This window comes from Pan paniscus, chromosome 3 (assembly GCF_029289425.2).
Source record: "Pan paniscus chromosome 3, NHGRI_mPanPan1-v2.0_pri, whole genome shotgun sequence".
NCBI classification, from domain to species: Eukaryota; Metazoa; Chordata; class Mammalia; order Primates; family Hominidae; genus Pan; species Pan paniscus.
Window position 1 is genome coordinate 24,686,866 of NC_073252.2, and position 22,245 is coordinate 24,709,110.

The 22,245-nt window shown below is 43.4% G+C and overlaps 1 protein-coding gene and 1 long non-coding RNA gene across 2 annotated transcripts in view; both read right to left on the minus strand.

Moving 5' to 3' along the window:
- The window catches only part of PPARGC1A (PPARG coactivator 1 alpha), a 680,601-nt gene that overhangs the window by 644,009 nt on the left and 14,347 nt on the right, over positions 1-22,245 (minus strand). The gene's annotated exons all lie outside the window — the stretch shown is intronic.
- Positions 1,341-22,245, minus strand: part of LOC134730261 (uncharacterized) — a 31,694-nt gene continuing 10,789 nt past the window's right edge. The window contains exon 2 of the long non-coding RNA XR_010111936.1: positions 1,341-22,189. This is a non-coding gene — a long non-coding RNA (uncharacterized LOC134730261). The remainder of the gene's footprint in view (positions 22,190-22,245) is intronic.

A 22,245-nucleotide genomic window follows, 5' to 3' on the forward strand; every position in this document is an offset into this window, starting at 1 on the left:
TTGAAATAAAGACAGGATGGGTGTGACTGATTTTTCCACTGCCTCAGGCTCCAATGTGGCTCGACACAGCACCGCTCTGTGCAGCTCTCACAGGTGAGCAGAGGTGGCCAACAAGTTGAAATCTATGAGCCATCCCATAGCCCTGGTCACAGAGCTGACATCGATTGGCCATCCCATAGCCCTGGTCACACAGCTGACATCAATTGGCCACCCCAGAGCCTAGGTCACAAAGCTGACATCGATTGGCCACCCCAGAGCCCGGGTCACAGAGCTGACATCGATTGGCCACCCCAGAGCCCTGGTCACAAAGCTGACATCGATTGGCCACCCCAGAGCCCGGGTCACAGAGCTGACATCGATTGGCCACCCCAGAGCCCGGGTCACAGAGCTGACATCGATTGGCCACCCCAGAGCCCGGGTCACATTGCTGACATCGATTGGCCACCCCAGAGCCCGGGTCACAGAGCTGACATCGATTGGCCATCCCATAGCCCTGGTCACACAGCTGACATCAATTGGCCACCCCAGGTCACAAAGCTGACATCGATTGGCCACCCCAGAGCCCAGGTCACAGAGCTAATATCTATTGGCCACCCCAGAGCCCAGGTCGTAGAGCTGACAGCGATTGGCCACCCCAGAGCCCAGGTCGCACCCAGGAGTGTCTGGCGGGCTGGCTCTAGGGAGACTTCAGCTGAGCAGGGGGAACACATGGGTATTTTATTTGCCAACATGTGATCGTGTTTGTTCCTCCCCATTAGATGTGAAACTCCAAACCTGAAAGTCACAAGTTCTCCCTTTCTTTCAAGACTGGGCTTTTGTTTATTCAATAATAAGCAAATACGCATGGCAATGTCAGATTGGGATACGATCTTTGAAGGAAAGACAAGGGATGATGAAGGACTGCTTCATGGCACAGCCTCAGGGACCACCTCTAGCTCTGTGTTCTGTGGGAACAGCAGCCCCTGGAGGTGAGGAGGCCATAGCTCTAGGGTACAGATGGACAGAAATGGAGGTTCCCAGTGGCCACGTTAGCTGGCGTGGTCAGGGAGGTGCTCTCCAAGGAAAAGACAGATAGCTGAACACCTGAAGGGCAGACATGAGCCAGCTCAGCGCTGAGGGAACAGGGGGGGGGTCCTAGGGCTGCCATAGGCTTGGTATTCAAGATTTAGAAGGGAGACATGAGTAGCCGGACACAGTGACCCAGGTAGAGAGGTGCAGGAGATGAGGCTGGCAACCCCTCGGGGCTCTGAAGACTTTGTGAAGGACTTTGAGTTAATTCTGTAAGTAAGGGAAAGGCACAGGATTTGTTGTTGTTGTTGTTGTTGTTGTTGTTGTTGTTGTTTTTAGTTTTGGTTTTTTGGGGGTTTTTTTCTTTCTTTCTTTTTTTTTTTTTTGAGTTGGAGTTTTGTTCTTGTTGCCAAGGCTTGAGTGCAGTGGTGCGATCTCAGCTCACTGCAACCTCCACCTCCCAGGTTCAAGTGGGATTACAGGCACCCACCACCACATCCAGCTAATTCTTTGTTTCTAGTTTTTTTGGGTTTTTTTTGGTTTTGGTTTTGGTTTTTAAGTAGAGAAGGGGTTTCACCATGTTGGCCAGGCTGGTCTCGAACTCCTGACCACAGGCGATCCACCCGCCTCAGCCTCCCAAAGTGCTGGGATTACAGGCCTGACCCACTGTGCCCGGCCCACAGCAGGGTTTCAGCTGGAGAGTGGCTGGCCAATGCTCATTCTGGTGATGAATAACTGCAAGGAGCAGCACAGGAGGGACAGATCCAGCAAGAGGACACAGCAGAGTCCAGGATTGGACCAGGGGTCGCCAGGGAGATGGAGAAAGATAACCTGACTCAAGACCTAATCCAGAGGTAGCACTGATGACAGCCCTTGGGGATAGATTTGATGTGGAGGAACAGGAAAAGGGAGGATGATCCTTGGGTTTCACCTCACACAACAGGATGGAATTGCTGGGGTAATAAAAGCCTGAGTAAGAAACAGATGTGAGAGTTGGGGCTGGAATGAAGGGACCATTATCCCATTCTCTCCAGAGCAGGGATTTTCCACCAGAGGCGAGGGTATCATACTAGAGAAGAGAATACATTTCTGTGGATAATGCCCATACCACTGGCTGAAAACAATTATCCAAAATTTGAGTCTCCATCAATCCTCCCACTTGTGTCTCACTCATGGCAATAAAGTTTATTCCCAATAATAATATTGCAATATTTTATTCATCATCCTTGTGTTTTAGAATTACCATAGCAGTGAAATTTATATGCAACAGCATTATTACAATTTTCGGCTACTAATGAAATTATTGTTTCTGTTTGCGATGTGTTTTGGCGCTATAATGATAAACATTTCCTCTCAAAAATACCACTGCAATGTTTATGTTCTCAAAACCTGCCATAAATGACAAATTACAGAATGCCTTTGAGCAGTTAATCTCTCTTCTTGGAAAAGCTGGGCTTCTCATTGCTATCATGGTGGGATCTGAGTCCGTTAGTGAAAGGGATTTGAAATACAAAAGGTTGAAATTCATCATCTAGTATACTGGCCTCCAAATATTTTTGACCCTGTGTCTCATTAGTCAAATAAAAAAATAAAGTGGAGCACATACCCCCAGAATGTATTTTTTAATTTATCATATAATGGAATGGAATCTATTATATAATTTATTATAAATCAGACTGCACTAATATATTATGCACATTATAACACAAACGAAAAGGAACTGGAAAAGGATGAGATACAAAATAAATTGACATAAAAATTCCAGTATCTCCTTCCCTCTCCCCACAGCTTTGCAACCCCCTGGGTAAACGTTCTGCAGTTTGGAAAGCACAGCCCTAGAATATTGTCCTCCCTGCATTTCCACACCCATCTCTGATTCTTCTCCATCCTTCTCCTTTTTTAAGAGAAGAACTGATGCAATAATGGCTTTCCAACCCCTAAGGCTAAACGCAGTACCCTAAGGAAAGGCTCAGGTGAGAGGAGGTAAGAGAACCATTTTCATCTGTTTTAAACTTGGGGGCTTTGAATGAGTTCAAATGAACAAACGGCTTTGTAGTTAATAAGACCAAGTCTGAAAACCACTGCTCTACTGAGCAGCTAGGACTTATGCTTGCCAGTTAGAAGTCATTGGTATGCTCCCTTCCATTCTCTGCACTTGCTATAACTTTTTTCCTGTAATCTTCACTTCTTCCAGGTTCAAGGTTAAAAGTCATTCAAGGAGTACCCACTGACTATTTATAATGTTTAACTGGTATTGGGCAGACTGTCATACCTAGGGACTATATGGCCACCATCTGGGTACTACCAGCAACTGCTTTCACGTGAAAAAAAGATTTCCAGAAGAAACGGGAAGAATTCCAAGACAGCATTAGAAAGCGTCTCAACAGTAGGCATAGGGATTCTGCGGTAGCTCTGTAGAGACTTCTGTTATAACCACTCTGATCTTTGCACATCAAAAATCCAAGATAAATCCTGATAAAATGACCAGTTGATGGTTATACAAATAGGCTCTGGGGTTCTAGGCTTGGATTTACCATGATTTTACTGTGCGTTCATGGGAACATGACTCAACCCTCAGAGCCAAATCCCTTAAGGTCCAAGAAGGAGACTTTTTCTCCAAAAGGAATTCTTCCAAAAGAGAAGCCAATTCAGTGCTTTGCTCTAATTTCTCTCCTCATTATTCAAACTGTTTTGGAGAATCTTCCTAATCTTTTAATCCCTGTTCAAATCCCTTACCCTATATTAAGCACAAAAAGAGGTCTCCTTCTTTTCTCTGAGTCCCTATAACAATAATTATGTGTGCAATTTGTTTCACAATTAATCCTAGAAGGTCTATGTATTGTTGTTCTGAACTGTTATCTCAATATTGTGGTGCTGATGGTGAACTTTTCATACATCCCTCCAGTGTTCAGAGGTGGACCAGAAATATCTGCAGGGCAGGAAACTCTTCTACATCTTCCTACAGGGGACCACATGGGTTCTGGCACATAGTAGGTGCTCAGGAGACATTTGTTGAATTTTTCTTTCAAGCTCCTCATCAGTTTTTTCCTTTAATTCCCATGGAAGGGAAGAGCAATACCAACCCCATGGAGCTGGGCTGAGGTTCAGCCAGTTCACGCAAAGTACAGAACATGGCACATGGCAGGCCACAGTTGGAAACTGACACATGCCTCCCACCGACATATTTATTTCAGAGTGTTCATTACTTTTCAGATTTCTTGGCCGGCCGCAGTGGCTCACGCTTGTAATCCCAGCACTTTGGGAGGCCGGGATGGGCGGATCACTTGAGGTCAGGAGTTTGAGACCAGCCTGGCCAACATGGTAAAACCCTGTCTCCAATAAAAATAAAAAAATTAGCTGGGCATGATGGCACATGCCTGTAGTCCCAGTTACTCGGGAGGCTGAGGCAGGAGGATAGTTTGAGCTGAGGAGGTCAAAGCTGCAGTGAGCAGAGATTGCACCACTGCATTCCAGCCTGGGTGACAGAGTAAGACTCTGTCAAAAAACAAACAAACAAACAAACAAAAAACAACTCTTATTTAATTGCCAACATTTAAAAATCAGGAAATTTCATACACACACAAAATCAAACCAGCCAACCTGGAATCTGCTTCTGTTGAAAACTCAGCACTCATCACTGATGCAGCATGTCTACCTAGCAACGATTGACGGAGAAGCAGCTGCTTCCCCCAGAAAAGCATACGTTTTTCTGGCTCACAGGTTCCCCACCATTCCCAAGCAATCTAACACAACATTAAGCTAAGATTTGCAATAACATAAAAACTCTTGTTTCTTAAAAACAGTCTTCAGTTCATCAGTTGTTTGTTAGAGAGATACTGTGGAATGGTGGGGACTGTGACAAAGGGACAAATACAAGCTCCAGTCATCACCCACCCAGAATGTCATGCTGCCTGGCTCCTGTAGTCACAGAAGTATTCCACCCTAGCAGGTGCTTACGAAATGATAGCTTCCTGACCACTTCTTCTTCTAGCTTTGATTTATTCTGTCTTGTAATAACCTAATTGTTTCTGTCCTTTCATTTCCCCTTCTGATTTGTATTCCCCTGCCCCCTTGTGCCCGTGGGGTGCTGCTGGGAGGACATCAGAATCAGACCTTACCTCATTCTCAGAGTCTAAGCTACTGCAGTCTGACTGCTGAAGAGCAAGCAAATGAGCAGGACCATCAGGGCCAGAAGTAGGGAAGAGGTACCACCCGGAACAAAATTCATTCCTGAGGCATGTTACAGGACATAGGAGGAGGGACAGCCACCCTGAATGTCCTGTTGCTGCCCCAGCCCAAGGTTGGCCTCACATCTGTCATCCCTACAGCCCTGGCTATTGTCCAAAAAAAAGGAAAGAAGGAAATAGGGAGGGAGGAAGAAACAGAAGGAAGGAGGGAAGAAGGAAGAGGAGGGAAGGAAGGAAGGAAGAAAGGAGGAAAGGAGGAGGGGAGGAAAAGGGTGGAAGAAAGGAAGGAGAAAGAAGAGAAAGGAGGGGAGGAGAAGGGAGGCAGAAACTCTGAGCTCTCAACAACATGCTCCTCAGAGAGATGGTTCTTAGCTCAAGAGCATGCTGCTACCTGATTTAAGCAAAGCTACAAATGCAAAATGCAGCTTGTCCTTAAAATTCAGTAGCATCAGAATGAGAAAGAAATGCTATGCCGAGTTGTGACATTTAAGTGGTCATGCATTTTTCGACGTATCAGTTATGCAAAGATGTTTATATTCATTTTCTCCTTGGTCGTGTTTCATTTAAATAGAGTGGCAAAAAGTCTTCAAAAAGTTTAATTAAATAAATCAGAATCGTGGAAATCAAAGTTAACTGAAATAGACTTTAGAGTTCAAAAAAAAGTAGAAATATAAATTACATAAATAATAATGGAAAAATAAAAGCAGATGAGTAAACTAAATAAATATTCTTGTTATCTCTACCTCTTGCTGTTTCACCTCCAAGTGTATTTTTATCTTGTAGTATATTTCTAAAAACTCAAAAAGAAAAATGTCAGTAGATGACAACATGAAAAGGTTCATGGGTTGCTGAGTTAATCTAAAACCTTTAGCAGTAAGGGGGAAAAAAATCTTCATTTAAAGAGGCAATTTATTTTTTAAAAAATGTGGGGCTGCATGGATAGTTTTAATTCGTAATCTTACAAGCATGCAAAATGAAGTTCAAAAAGGTCTCATAGGAACCCCAGATAAATTTAAGATCATCCATTTCATTCCTATGTTCATAAATAACAGTTTTAATATGTAAGAGAATGACAGCAACAATAATGACCTTAACTTGGGTAATCCATTTGTTGACAGCAGGTGATAATTCGGCCTTCCTGATAGTAATCTGTTTTTTGGCAAACAAGAGAGAGGGCTATCTGCCACATACATTTATTTTTATGGGGAGGACATGTCTTATAAAGCTGAATATGGGACAGTACAGGTGTGGAATTAATTGTCCAAGTTGCAAAATATGTTAGAGATGGTATGCTAAATCTACGGCACACAGTGGCCCTGACATGATTAAATGTTCACTTCTATTAAGTAACCACGAGCCTGTATTTCCAATTATGGTGGTGAACTGCTTTCTGCTGAGTGGATTAGTTTAGTACTTCATTCTGCTGGTAGTTTTATGATCTGAGATCTTTAATTTTCCCAATTCAACTCTTAGGGACGCAAAGACAAGCTGCCTGACTTTTAAATAATATATTCCCCTTTTAAATTTCTGCCTTCTACCATTTCCTAGGAGCGCCATTTCCTGTCACCATAATTATAATAATTTGTAGGTAGTTCCTGGGATCACATTTCTAATTGAGTCCTAAATTGGTTAACCTCATGAAGTTATTAATATGCTTTTTTAACCTGCACAAATTATATATTTGTCTGGTTGGTCAAATAACGTTCATCATTACACACATTCCTTACCTCTCTTCCTTCAGTTTTAACGTCACTATTTTAGTTTGAAAAATGTATGGTTGTTTTTTTTTTTAAATAATATACCACAAACTTCAGAACCGTAAAGAGTAGGGAAGGAAGGTCTAGTCCAGTGACCAGTGAAAGCCCAGGATCAGCAGAATGAGAGATGACGTCACACCTGAACACCAGGAAACAGCTCATCTGTCTCTGGCACTGGGGAAGGGAGAATGTGGAAACATAAAGGTGGGAACTGAAAGCACAGGCAAGAATGACCAGGTCATGGAGGCTGTGCCGAGTGTCGGAAACCACACCAAAGGCAATGGTACCCACCAGAGGGCTTTTGGTTTTTGTTTGTTTTTGTTTTTATTTATTTATTGAGACAGAGTCTTGCTCTGTCACCTAGGCTGAAGTGCAGTGTCGCAATCTCGGCTCACTGCAACTTCTGCCTCCCGGGTTCAAGTGATTCTCCTGCCTCAGCTCCCTGAGTAGCTGGGATTACAGGTGCCCACCACCATGCCCGGCTAATTTTTTTTTTTTTTTTTTGTAAAGATGGGGTTTTACTATGTTGGCCAGGCTGGTCTCGAACTCCTGACCTTGCGATCCGCCTGCCTCAGCCTCCCAAAGTGCTGGGGTTACAGGCTTGAGCCACCGCGCCTGGCCCCCACCAGAGGGCTTTTAAACAAGGAATTACCACAGCCAGATTTGTTTTAGAAACTTTGTTTTCAGGTGGTTCAATTAAGAGTCTACTACACTTGCCCAAGCAAAAAACAAACAATGAAAGCAAGGAGTAAAGTTGTTGCAAAAAGGACAAGTCAGCTTTGAGAGTAATTTCTTCATTGTTGTTGTTGTTATTGTTGTTGTTGTAGAGAAAGAGTCTCATTATGTTGCCCAGACTGGAGTGCAGTGACACAATATAGGCAGCCTCCGCCTCCCGAGTTCAAGCGATTCTCCTGCCTCAGCCTCCCAAGTAGGTGGGACTACACAGGCACACACCACCACATCGGTTGATTTTTGTATTTTTAATAGTGACAGGGTTTCGCCACATTGGCCAGACTGGTCTCAAACTCCTGACCTCAGGTTATCCGCCCCCATCGGCCTTCCAAAGTGCTGGGATTACAGGTGTGAGCCACTGCACCCTGCCCCATCAGAGGCTTTTTAAACAAGGAATTGCCACAGTCAGACCTGTGTTTTAAAAACTTTGCTTTTAAGTGGTTCAATTAGGAGTCTACTGCACTTATCCAAGCAAAAAAAATTTAAAAATTTAAAAAAAAATAAAAGCTAGGGGTAAAGTTGTCACAAAGAGAACAAGTCAGCTTTGAGAATCATTTCTACACCCAAAGAGCCTACAGTCTGGACTGGAAAATGAAGCAACACAGTGAAACAGAGAACAGTACAGGGTCATGCATGAGCCATTGCTATATGAACATCACAGAAGGTGAGAGATTGATGTAACTTAGAAAGTCAGGATTGGCCTCCTAGCAAAGACCACCTTAAACTTGGGAAGAACTGATTCAGGGATAGTAGCCTGAGTGAATATTAGACGAGCAAGTGAGTCTGTATCTGCTTGAAAGAACAAAGAGACAAAAGCCAGGTGCAGTGGCTCCAGCCTGCAATCTCAGCAATTTGGGAGACAGGCAGATGGCTTGAGCACAGGGGTTTGAGACCAGCCTGAGCAACATGGTGAACCCTGCCTCTAGAAAAGATGTAAAAATTACCCGGACGTGGTGGTGCACACCTGTAGTCCCAGCTACTCGGGAGGCTGAAGTGGGAGGATTGCTAAGCCCAGGAGGGGGAGGTTGCAGTGAGCTGTGATTGCGCCACTTGCACTCCAGCCTGGGCAACAGAGCAAGACCCTGTCTCAAAAAAAAAAGAGAGAGAGAGAGAGAGAGAAAACCACAGCTACTTGAGCATCCCTACACTGACCTGACAATCCTGAACAGTGCTTCACACTGAAGTAGTCATCTCAGCAAATCCTCTATGGCTAATCCCTCTTAGAGTCTCCCAAAATGTTAAGACCATCACCCCAATCAACAAGGAACAAACCCTCTGTGGTCACTGGCATTCACAGGTGTGAATAAGATCTCAAGACTGATTGTTTTTCTATACTGAAGACTTATCTAATGCCTCTGCTCTGACTGGTCTTTCATTTAAACGTTTCCTAAATCATGCGTCCGTAAGGCTGTGTGGATACAAAATCAATATCTTGACAATTCCTTTTGTCTATTCTGATGACACAACCAGATTGTCAGTACTGGATTCGTATATTTTACACAGGCCCTGTTCGGAATACACACAGTGGGTTTTCTGATTATTATAAAATAATAACAATTTTCATGCAGTGGATTCGATTCTTCCAAACCTCTCAGGAAACATGTTGGTATATGTGAAGCTTTGCACTGAAAGTATTTCAGAGGGTAAGTCAAGATCACATCTGTAGCTCCTTTAATCTGGGTGGGGCAAGACAGGACATGAAAAGGATCAGAAAATCCCACCATTATACATTTCTGGGTCTAGTGGGCAGGAAGGGGATGCCTTCATTTGCCAAATGTGTTCTGAGAATCTGGAGAACATTGCTGGTTAAAAGATACTTATTCAGGCCAGGCGCAGTGGTTCACGCCTCTAATCTCTGCAATTTGGGAGGCTGAGGCAGGCGGATCACTTGAGGCCAGGAGTTCGGGACCAGCCTGGCCAACATGGTGAAACCCTGTCTCTATTAAAAATACAAAATTAGCCTGGTGTGGGGGCGTTTGCCGTAGTCCCAGCTACTTGGGAGGGTGAGGCAGGAGAATCACTTGAACCTGGGAGGCAGAGATTGCAGTGAGCGGAGATCGCGTCATTGCACTCCAGCCTGCACATCAGAGCAAGACTCTGTCTCAAAAAAATAAAAATCAAAATAAAAAAGACATTCATCCATTCAATATAATTGAAAATTCTGAGTAGTAAGGCAGCTTTCTCTCAACAGGACCTCATTCTGGAACTTGGCATACTCCAAAGCCAAGATAAGAAGGACGGTCGAGTTTCCCCACATCTTCACCAACAGCTGTCTGTTATATTTTGTTTTTTACTTTTTTATAATAGCCCTCCTAACAGATGTGAGGTGGTATCTCATTGTTTTGATGTGCATTTCCCTGATGATTAGTGCCTTTGAGCACATTTTCATATACCTGTTGGCCATTTGTGTGTCTTCTTCGGAGAAATGTCTATTCAAGTCTTTAGCCTGTTTTTTAATAGGATTATTGGGTCTTTTGCCACTGAGTTGTAGGAGTTTCTGTATATTTTAATTCCTTCAAGGGGAAAGAGGAGACAAAGACTATTTTAGCAAAGTAACAGTACAGAGGTGTGCTAACGGCCAGAGGAAAAGAAAAGGTCTCTCACAGAGCAAGTGAAGTGGAAAACATTGAATTTTTTTTTTTTTTTTTTTTTTTTTCTTGATGGAGTCTTGCTCTGTCATCCAGGCTGGAGTGCAGTGGTGCGATCTTGGCTCACTGCAACCTCCGCCCCCTAGGTTCAAGCAATTCTCCTGCCTCAGCTTCCTGAGTAGCTGGGATTACAGGTGCCTGCTACCATGCCTGGCTAATTTTTTGTATTTTTCAGTAGAGATGGATGTTTTGCCATGTTGGCCAGGCTGGTCTCAAACTCCTGACCTCAGGTGATCCACCCGCCTCGGCCTCCAAAAGTGCTGAGATTACAGGTGTGAGCCACCACTCCCAGATTGAATTTATTAATGCTAGAGAACTATCTCACAACTTTGCCTTATTTTACAAGTGAAAACCCGCCCACTGAATCAAAGACACCCCTTTCTAGAGAAGGCCCTCAGCCTCTGGCAGCATCGTCTATCTGACTGCTGCTACTCCAAGACGGCCTTGCTCCAGCCCTCCCTTAGAGACACCCTGGAATTCTCTAGAATTCTCCACAGGCCAGGCCAGCTGCTGAGCCCCAACAGAGCCTTCTCCAAGAAGTAACTGTTAACACTCTCCTCCCTCCCCTGCCAAGTGATCCCAAGGCTCTAGAGAAACAGAAGATGGCTCTTCACAAAACAACAATTGACACTTCCATCATTGCCCTGCCCAGCTCTGCTGAGTACACAAGGGACCATCATCACCGACCAGGGGCTGAGCCAAAGAGAGCTGCCCTCTGGAAAAATGGAACTAAGTCAACCAGAGAAGGGACACAGGAGAAGTGAGACAATCAGGGAAGCTGAGGAGCCCAGGGATGCGGCACTGGAGCTGAAAAAGTGATGATGTGGAAACAGGGCTGGCAGCCATTGGGCTGAAATTCAGGCCAGGTGAGTCAGTGCATAAAGGGGCTCCTAGGAAGGTCAGCAGTCTCGACCTTGCCTCTGCAGAGCCCAGTCCCACTTCACAGGAGATGTGGCTTCACCTCACTTTCTCACCTTGGAGTCCATGATGTGTCTGAATCCTCGTCATGCATCTGCTGTCCAGTTGAGTGGGTTTCCTCCTTGCAAACAAAGGAACCTGAACAAAAGCAAAGGACAGGGACCACGTCCCTGGGCTCCTCAGTTTCCCCAGTTGTCTCACTTCCCCCACATATACACTCAACCCACCTCTGCCCCATTTAGGTCCTAAACGTTAGGAGAAAACATCGGCATGAAACAGTCCCAGAAGACATCCTTTCCCACAGAACAACAGCAGGCAATGGCCTGCAGCATCTAGAGACTTCATCACCAAGCCCTTCAAGCCAGGCAATCATTCTGCTCCATAACTAACAAAACACAGGTTTGCTTATTTAGACATTAAAACACGCATTTTTAAAAACACCAGAGGGTTCCCAAGAGTACACAGAGCGTGTCTGCTGCAGTGCACCCTTCTCATCTACCACTGAATTCCAGCTCCTCACAAAGAACCGTGGACATCTGCCCTTAACAAGCTACTAAACTTTTGTCACGCTAGATTTTTTTAAATCTCCCCTTTAACCCAAGCAAACACTATTTTCCTATATAACTGAATGTATCATTGCTCCACACTTTACAGTAATCTAACTTGATGAAACAGCCTTGGCCCAGGAGGCTATTTAACGTTTGAGGAGCCCACGTCAGATTGATCAGTTGCACTTCCTACCAAATACACAGATGTCCCTAGAATGCTGGTAAGCAGAGGCAGCGGCCCACACTCTTCTTTGTTTAGGTGAATGCCTCTCCATCTTTAGTCCCTGCCCTACCATCCATCTCTGCTGCTTTATGCAAGAGCCCCTCACTTTCCTCCTGATTCATTCTTGTTCTTGTTACAGCCCATCTTCTTTGAAGCTGTCAGAGTGATCTTTGAAAAACATAAATCAGGCCATGTCCCTCCCATGCTTTAAAATCTCCACTGGATTCCCACATCACTGAAAATAAAGTCTAAACTCCTCACATCACCCACAGTATGGAGGGACCTGGGGTCTTATCATCTCTGACCTTATCTTAGACCACAGCCTCGAACTCTCCCAGCTGTGGCCACATAGGGAGTTGCTTCCCGCCTGGCCTCTGCCTGGAACACCACCCAGAAGATCGAAGGTTAATCACGACCTTTCCAGGGAGACCTCCTGTGACCACCCCTAGTCTGAATACCCCTCCCTGCATGTCTCACACACACCCCATTGAAACCATGCCTATCAACTTTATAAAATTAGGGAAGAAGGGAGGCGGGGAAACAAAGATAAATCAAGCTTGCAGCACATGCAACATGAATCATGAGATTTGCCTGCTCTTGGATCTGCTTCCTCATAGTTGTTGGTGCCTATTGCCTCAGAATCACATAGAACACATAGACCCTGTTACAAGATTATAGTTCCCCTTAACTGCTCTACAAATAAAAACTTGAACATCATAAAACGTTGTTTTCCCTTTGAGATGTTCTTTCAGGTCCCGCATACCAGTGAAACTACTGACGTCAGCTGGTCTGCAGGACCCCACAAGAGCTGACTCACCAACGAAGGCAGTTTCCATGTCTCAATGATTTCCTGCCCCTTATCCTAACCAATCAACGACCCCAATTTTCTAGCCCCTCACTCTCCATGAACTGCTTAAAAACCCAGCCCAGAACTCCTTGGGGAGATGGATTTGAGGGTCTTCTACCATCTGCTCACTCGGCCCCCTGCAGCCATTAAACTCTTTCTCTGATGCAAACCCTGCTGCCTCAGTGTAATTGGTCTGTTCCTGTGCAACGGGCATAGGAAACTGTTGGTCCTATAACACTTCCTGTCGCTGATCATTGTCTATCCCATCACATGATCTTTTTGGAATCTTTATAGCACTTCTCACTTTCAGAAATTATCTTGTAACTGCATTCAATTTTGTTGTTTTATTCTGTCCCTACCTGCAAGATTATAAATTCCATCAAAGCCAAGGCTCTAGGTTCTAAAACAATGCCTGGCACATGATAGAGCCTCCAAAAATATTTATTGGAAGAACAATCCTCTGACTTGTGATTGAAAGAGTTATAATTTTTCAGGTAGTTTTGCACAAAAGACTTTTGTCCTCCATTTATAAGTCTGAAGTACTAATTTCTACTTTAATATTACTTTTTCCACTGATAATAGAAATAATAGTCATCATTTGATTTTGAAATACCACTCTATATTAAATACCTAAGTAATCTGCATCTATTATAGTTCAACCAAAAAAGAACCAGATATTACCTCTCTCCTATAATTGGATTGTATTTTCTGAAGAATCATGTTATTCTGGAGTTTTACCTTCTAATTTTCTTTTGTATTATATGTTTTTATTCCCTGCAAATAAATGGGCAGTTTTTTTCCATTCTGTGTGCAAATCAGGAAAGAAATATTTAAACCAGACAACAGCTTTCTAGAAATGACCTAACTGGTATATATTAGAGCATAGGGCTTCTCAACAAAGAAATAAATGTGTTGTTCCTAGAAAATATTTTATTGAAACTTACCCCATCACCAACATGGTCTGTGGGAACAAGTCTAGAAGAGGATGAAGAAACAAATGACTGGGTCAAGTGGACATTATCGTTCCCCAAAAATGGTCTCTCGTAAACATGGTTAGCCTCTGTTCATATGTGCCACATCTGTCTCTCTCTCTCTCCCTCCTTTTATACCAACATTATCATGATGGCCTCTGTTTGCTTCCCACATGCCACACATTGTCCTAAGCTTTGTCTTGTATTCACATGTACGAACTCCTTTAACTCTTAACCTCAGAAGGTGAATGTTAAAATGTCCATTTTACAGATCAGAAAACTGAGGATTAGTAATGTGCAGAGCTGACTGCAAGACACAAGACCTTCGCCATCACATTATACTTACATTTCTTTCTAGAACTTTCATATGGCAAGATTTTTATTTAGAAGGGTCAAAACTTTAAAGCAATATAGAATTCTTATACAAAGCTGCCTAGGAAAATATAACTGTTTCAAAGATCCTTCTCTTCCCAGTTAAAAAAAAGGCGGGGGGATCTAAAGTCTATATTTTTCTCACCAGTAAAAATGATGGCAGTATTAATAACCACCTTGTTGAATTCATCATTACAAGTAATCTTTCTTTCTTCCTTTGACTTCATAAACACTGCATATTCAGTCTGGGCCAGATGCCTACAGACATCTTTGAAAACAGTATTTCATCATCTGAATATTTGACCATTTGAAGGAAAAAAAAATAGCTGTTCCAAATTCCTGCCTTTATACATGTTTTCAAGGCTCAGTGGAAATGTACCTCTCTGCCTCTTGTTGTCCCTCAAATGACCACCCACAGATGCCTCTTCTGTTATGAAAGACTGTCTCAGAAACCAAAAACTGTCTAAGAAAATTATCATTTCTTTTCAGAACTCTTCTGAGTCTGCTCAAAGAAACTACAGGGAATTTGATTAGAATCACAAATAGATCTAAGAGTAATAGTAAAGGAAGTTAACAAAGCTGAGATAATCAGCACTTCGGCTTGGGTTCCTAATCAAAGAAATCTTTGATTTTCATTATTTTGTTTAATCTGAAATACCCCTTGCCAGCATATACCATAAACTTTGCTTTGATGTTTGCATAAAAATGGATATTGTTTCTATATTTGTATTGTGTCTTATTGACTGGAATTAAGTTCACCATCGAATAAGAATTTTAACGTTTTCTTAAACATTCAGGGCTTGTCATATTTTCTACCCTGGCTACAGAAAATCCTCTGACTATCCCTTTTTAGGCTACTAAATATCTTTTTTAAAAGCTGGCTGACTTCTAAAACAAGCACGACCCTAATGGCCTTTCAATGAGAGTCTCTTCTACATATGTACATAGGTCAGTTGCTGATTTATTTTAGTCCAGTTCTTCTACCTACATTACAGTCATTACATTCTATGCCATGAAGTGCCTCATGGGACCAAGAGAGCTAGACTGTGTGACGGTTTGGGTTTTTTTGGGTTGTCTTTTGTTGTTGTTGTTGTTGTTGTTGTTGTTGTTTTTGAGATGGTGTCTTGCTCTGTCGCCAGGCTGGAGTGCACTGGCACCATCTCGGCTTACTGCAACCTCTGCCTCCCAGGTTCAAGCCATTCTCCTGCTTCAGCCTCCCGAGTAGCTGGGATTACAGGCACATGCCACCACACCCAACTAATTTTTGTATTTTTAGTAGAGATGGGGTTTCACCACGTTGGCCAGGATGATCTCGATCTCTTGACCTCGCAATCTGCCCGCCTCAGCCTCCCAAAGTGCTCGGATTACAGGCATGAGCCACTGCGCCCGGCTGTGATGGTTAATTTTATGTGTCAATTTGACTGGGCCATGGTGCCCAGATATTTGGTCAAACATTATTCTAGATGTTTCCGTGAAGGTGTTTTTTGTATGAGATTTAACATTTAAATTATTGGACTTTGAGTAAAACAGATTACCCTCCCAAGTGTGGGTGGGCCTCATCTAATTAGTTGAAGGCATGAATAGAACAAAGACTGACCTCCCCTGAGCAAGAAGGAATACTTCTAGCAGAAGAATTACAACTCGAACTGAAACTCTCCCCTGGATCTCCAACCTGCCAGCCTGCCATGCAGATTTTGGACTTACCAAGCCTCTATAATTGCATGAACCAATTCCTTAAAATAAATCATCTCTCTCTGCCTGCCCCACCCCCCCACACACATACACACACGCACACATGCACCCTATTCTTGTTGGTTTTGTTTTCCTGGAGAATTCTAATACAGACTATCTAACATTGTTGTCATTTCCAGTGAAGCTTCAGCTGCTTCCTTTAGTTAACAAAATGTGTTCTAATTGCATAGGGAGGTCTAAGAAGTTCTACTCTCTCAACCTCATTCCTTCCATCATTGTGCACTAGTTATAATATGACTTTGAATAGGCAAAGGCTAGGATCCATTCACTTCCTTGTTGACAGCCAGCTAAAAGACACTAGGCCACACATTCACCACTCTTTTCTAAATTATAAATCTTGAGATCACTGTATTTCTGAATGACCACCTGCCCTGGGTTGTTCATTTTACTTATTTTTTCATAAGTGAAATTTTTTCATACTCTATTTAATCATGTGTGGCGTGGAATACTGTTCCATGTGCTGGAAACACAAGGATAAATAAATATGCTGCCTTTGTGGAGTTTACAGTCTAGTGGGGAGACATAAAAAATAGCGGCAAAAAATAATATCTCTTGGCATTAACATCCCCAACAAAGGGCCTGGGATTTCAACCCTATCACTATAATAATGATATTTTAGAATGAGGCAAATGACAGGGGTGTAAGGAGGTTGTTACTGGCTGAATTGTGTTCCTCCTATCCCCTAAGGAAATTCATGTTGAAGTCTTAACACCCAGTGCCTTAGAATGTGACTGTATTTGGAGACATGGACCTTCACAGATGTGACTGCATTTAAACTCAGGTCTTTAGGGTGAATCCTAACCCAGTATGACAGCTGTCATTATAAAAGGGGGAAATTTGAACACAGGCAGGCACAGAAGGAAGACCATGTGAAGATATAGGGAGAAGATGGCCAACTACAAGGCAAGGATGGGGGCCTAGAACGGAGCCTTTCCCTCATGGGCCTGAGAAGGAACCAAATCTGCCAACACCTTGATCTCAGACTTTCAACCTTCGGAACTGTGAGGAAACAATTTCTGTTGTTTAAGACACCCAGCCAGTGGTACTTGTTACAGCAGCTCTTGCAAACTAATACAGAGGCTAAGCTTAATAATGATGTAGAGCAATGGCTGAAGATAAGAACAAGTAAGGGAGTTCTCATAAAGGCTTCATCAACCTGACCTAATGACTGACTAGAAGCAAAAGGAGAAGGAAAGCAAGAGATGCAGGTCGACTTCAGTTATGGGTGTAGTAAATTATAAAAGTGGCCACTAGGCTGGGTGCAGTGGCACACGCCTGTAATTCCAGCACTTTGGGAGGCCAAGTGGGTGGATCACCTGAGGTCAGGAGTTGGCAACCAGCCTGACTAACGTGGTAAAACCCCATCTCTACTAAATACAAAAAAATTAGCTGGGTGTGGTGGCACATGCCTGTAATCTGAGCTACTTGGGAGGCTGAGACAGGAGAATCACTTCTACCTGGGAGGTGAAGGTTGCAGTGAGCCGAGATCATGCCATTGCACTCCAGCCTGGGCAACAAGAGTGAAACTCTGTCTCAAAAAAAAAAAAGTGGCCGCTAATTCCCTCCCCACTCCCATCCCTTCACCCCTCCTCCACCCCACCTCCACATACCTGTCCTTATGATGTGGTCTTGAAGATACTCCAATCAAAAGGTAGTGTCTATTTCTCAACTCCTAAATATGGGCTGGCCTTGTAACTTTCTCTGACCAATAGAACAAAATAGAAGTGATGCTTTATTAGTAACAAGCCTAGGCCTCAAGACGCCTTGCAAGCTTCTTCTCCCTTACTCTTCTTGGTAATCTTATTGATCACTACTATTGAATAAGCCTAGGCTAGCTTACTGGATGATGGAAACATGGATACATGGCTGTGTTAGCCCCAATTCCCCAGCCAGCAGTCAGCCATCTGCCAGACTGATGAGCAATCAACTGCCAGCTGACTGAAGACATAAGTGAACCCAGCTGAGTCAAGCAGAAGACCCACCCAGCTGACCTTAGCCCATATTCCTGACCCATATAATTGTACACTTATACATGGTTGCTGGTTTTTTTTTTTTTTTTTTTAACATAGTACATGGTTTCAGTTTTAAGACACAAAGTTTTGGGGTAGTTTTTGGTACACTGAAAAAGTTACTTGGTATGTGGGATAAATATTGTTTCTTTTTGCCTGGATAAGAAATTCAAGAGCAAAGCAATCTGGATAAGAAATTCTGTCTTGGGCCCAGTGCAGTGGTTCACACCTGTAATCCCAGCACTTTGAGAAGCTGAGATGGGAGGATCACTTGAGCCCAGGAGTTGCACTCCAGCCTGGACAACATGACAAGACCTTGTTTCTACAAAAAAATTTTTTAAATAGCTGAGTGTGGTGGTGCATGCCTATAGCCCCACCTACTCAGGAGGCTGAGGTGAGAGGATCACTTGAACCTGAGAGGTTGAGGCTGCAGTGAGCCAGGATTGCACCACTGCACTCCTAGCTGGGTGATAGAGAGAGACCTTGTCTCAAAAAAAAAAAATCTGTATTTGACATATTGTGTTTGAAATATCTGAGACTGTCAAGAAGCCAGTTAGTTAAATAGTTCCGAGTCTCAGGCAAGAGGTCTTATTTTCAAATACAAATCTGAAAGATAGTCATGTGATTGATTTCCATCCATGAGTAGATTGTCACAAAAAAAAGCAAGAATAGAATAAAGGAACAAGAGATCCAAGTTAGGACCCCACGAACATCAACATCTAACATCAGGCAAAGCAGGAAAGTCAATTAGGGAGAAGAGGAAACCGATGAAATACACGAGAGAAGTCAAAGGAAATCCTCAACAGAGTCAAAGTCATAGTAATGTCTAAAAAAACAAATAGGGCTGATAAGAGTCCCAAACATTTGGGAATTATAAAGTCATTGCCAGAAGAGTTTTAGCAAAGCATTGAAGGCTGACTCTTACCAGCCATCATTAAAGAATGAATGGGGCCGGGGCAGTGGCTCAAGCCTGTAATCCCAGTGCTTTGAGAGGCTGAAGTGGGAGGATCACTTGAGGCCAGAAGTTGGAGACCAGCCTGGGCAACATAGCAAGACTCTGTCGCTACAAAAAAATAAAAAATTAGCTGGGCTTTGTGGCTTGCACCTGCAGTCCTAGATACTCGAGAGGCTGAGATGGAAGGATCACTTGAGTCTTGGAGTTTAAGGCTGCAGTAGCCATCATTGTGCCACTGCACTCCAGCCTGGACAACATAGCAAAAGCAAGTCTCTGAAAAAAATTAAAATAAATTTTGTTTACAAAAGTGCCTGGAAGGGGATGAATTGGAAACAATGAGTATAACTATTATGGTTTGAATGTGTCCCCCAAAGTTCAAGTGTTGGAAACTTAATCCCCAATGCAACAGTGTTGAGTGTTTAAGAGTTAATTATGTGATGAAGGCCCTGCTCTCATGAATGGATTACTGTCATTATCTCCAGAGTTGGTTAGTTGTTCCAAGAGTGAGATTATAAGAGGGAGCTCACCTCCTCTTGCCCTCTTGCTCTCATGCGTTCCTGCCCTTCTACCTTCTGCCATGAAATGATGCAACACAAAGGCCCTCACCAAACATCAGCACCATGCTCTTGGACTTACCAACCTCCAGAACTGTAAGAAATAAATCTGTTTTTTATAAATTACCCAGTCTGTGATATTCTGTTATAGCAACACAAAATGAACTAAGATAATTATCTAGCTGAGCTTGGCAGATAGGCTGCTTTAGACACTATCTGCCTCTTTGCTCAAAGAATCTGTGAGCTACTGGTGGCAGCCAATGTCACACTCATGCTGATTAATGCCATTAAAAGGTATAGTACCCAGCATTAGCTGGGCCTTTCATGCCATGCAACAAAGGGAAAAAAAGAGACAAATAACCCCTAAAGGGAAGTGAAAGGTTGATGGGGGAATTTTTCAAGATGGGAGAGATTTTGGTACATTTATTCCTAACTTTATTGAGTCATAAAGCTGTAACTGATGCATTGAAGTCCTGGAGAGGATGGCAAGGGATGATATCCACAGCACAGGTGGAAGAAAAGCTAGGGGTGGAAAGATAAGAGATTTCCAGATATGAGACAAGAGGTTGAGGGAATTCACATTGGGTGACCATGAATCCTTACCTGGAAGGAAGCCCATTGGTGGGCAGGGGAGTTGGGGACAGTGGGAAATGTTCAGTGCTGCAGATATGAACAGTGAATGAGCTTGATATTCCATACAGTATTTGCTAGATGACACTGAAGTTGAGGATAATAAAACTATACTGGCATTCTTTGGCATGGCTGGTTTTTTCCAACAGCAGGAAATAGCTTGCATGCAGAAGCAAACAGAACAGTTGGTTGCACCAATCCAAGACTAGGATTTTTGTGGACAGATATAGAAGGGTGAGAGATTAAGAGCTTTGAGGTTTTAGCAAGACAGTGGTTAACATAATATATCATGGGATCTCTCAGCTGGCTAAAAGGAGTCAGGGGAAAAGCATGGTTAATGAACTTGGAAAACGGGAGAGTAGGGGAGCAAGCAGAGAGGCTATGAGGGTATAACCAGATATGGTTACACTGAAGTTTAATGTTCTGGAAGCAGAGACATTACAGAAGACAAGGCCAGAGTGTGGGCAATGTGACTGAGCTGGCAAAGTATGGTGGGGATGAAGTCTTGCAACTCTGAAGCTAAGTCACTGGATATTTCCTCCACACGCAGATGCTGAAGACCACCCTGATGGTGGCAGTTCAGATAGCAAAGAGGACGTGAGCCAAGGGACTGAGCCCTCATGCGACCAGGGGAAGTAACAGGGATACAATAAGACAGCCAGGAAAAAGGGTAGAATATGGTCTATGGGAATTTCACTGGGAGGTATGGGATCATACAGTTTTGCAGGATTATGGCAAAGGAATGTTTTGGAAGCAATAGTGACCACAGCTCCTTTGAGCCTGGGAAGTGTAGATAAATGAATAGTCACTCCCCCTGCCCTCTCCAGAATGCACTTTCTTGGGGAAAAATCAGATGTGCAGAGGGAGAGTTTATTTTTAACGAACCGGGGTCCAAAGACGTTGTTGAAAAAAATTATGAGAAAGTCAAGTGAGAAAGAAAGGGGCAAGCTGGAGAGAATGAGAATGACCTTCACTGTGGGGCTTAATATTTCATCTTGAATATGAGCTTTATTTTTCACAAATATCTTTAAGATTTCAAGCCTGAGTCCAATCAGACAAACAATAATGATGCCATAGGATATAGTCAACATTCCTCTTCTCTTGGAATTATCTCAGGAATAACAAGAGATACTGTTTTGGTTTTTTTTGTTTGTTTTTGTTTTGTTTTGTTTTAAGATGGAGTCTTGCTCTGTCCCCCAGGCTAGAGTGCAGTGGCGCAAACTCGGGTCACTGCAACCTCCGCTCCCAGGTTCACGCCATTCTCCTGCCTCAGCCTCCCAAGTAGCTGGGACTACAGGCGCCCGACACCACGCCTGGCTAATTTTTTTTTTGTTTTTTTTTTTTGTTTTTAGTAGAGATGGGGTTTAACCATGTTAGCCAGGATGGTCTCGATCTCTTGACCTCATGATCCACCCGCCTCGGCCTCCCAAAGTGCTGGGATTACAGGCGTGAGCCACCGTGCCTGGCCGAGATACTGTTTAGAGTCCAGATTTATTCCTTGTTTTGAAGTTAGGTAGTTCAGTAAATAGAACAAGAAAGATTTTTCTCTGTAGATCTCAACAGAACATAAGCCAGTAGGTATTTGCAGAGATATTATACCCTGGAAGGAAAGAAAAAATGCTCTGATAACTGGGGTTAAACTCTTCATGTAAACTATTTGCTTGGATCCCTTGACCAACATTTGGTTCTAGCAGCCAAAAGAATTTGCAAAAACTAAAGATGAAGGAAGGTCATCAGAGTTATAAGAATGACCTCTTGACTAATACATATGGTTGTTAAAAAGGGTTATTTTGGGGTTTTCAAATGCACAAAGAAAATATTGGGCTGGGCATAGTGGCTCAGCACTGGGATCTGTAATCCCAGCACTTTTGGAGGCTGAGGCAGGGGGATTTCTTGACCTCAGGAGTTTAAGAGCAGCCTGGGGAACATGGCGAAACCCCATCTCCACAAAAAAATACAAAAAGTAGCTGAGTGTGGTGGCACACGCCTGTAGTCCCAGCTACTTGGGAGGCTGAGGTGGGAGGATGGCTTTAGCCCAGGAGGCAGAGGTTGCAGTGAGCCAAGACCGTGCCACTGCGCTCCATCCTTTGTGAGAGAGCGAGAGCCTGTCTCAAAAGAAAAGGAAAAGATAAGA